Source organism: Dendroctonus ponderosae, unplaced genomic scaffold (genome assembly GCF_020466585.1).
Source record: "Dendroctonus ponderosae isolate FM_Combo_2020 unplaced genomic scaffold, Dpon_F_20191213v2 Dpon_F_20191213_1, whole genome shotgun sequence".
Taxonomy (NCBI): domain Eukaryota; kingdom Metazoa; phylum Arthropoda; class Insecta; order Coleoptera; family Curculionidae; genus Dendroctonus; species Dendroctonus ponderosae.
Window position 1 is genome coordinate 44,939,381 of NW_026017110.1, and position 426 is coordinate 44,939,806.

The window sequence follows — 426 nt, forward strand, 5'->3', positions numbered from 1 at the left end:
TAAATCTATTTATTGTTGAACTGGTTTCTCAATTACTATTTCTATATTGTTTTCAAATATATTTCTATATTGCTTGAAGATAGGGTGTCAACTTTTCTATCAATTGGAACATCAGCTGCTTATTCAGCCTAAAAAGCTTGACGAACTTGATTTCATTTATTTCCATAGCGTTCATTGGTTGATGAAATTTCCGTGAAGGATTTTCTTCTTATTTCTCTGCATCTACAAGTTAATTCAGTAATACTGAAATAGTTTCTACTACAAGAAACGATTCGAAACACAAAAACTTACCTTGAAGATTGTTGAGAACAATTCCATACAAGCTCGCTCTACTCTCTGTTAGAAAATCTCTTAAATTGCTCCTTATTTTATAAACACTGTAAAGTTTTATTTATGAAATTCATTATTTCGAGTTCGAACCGAAAT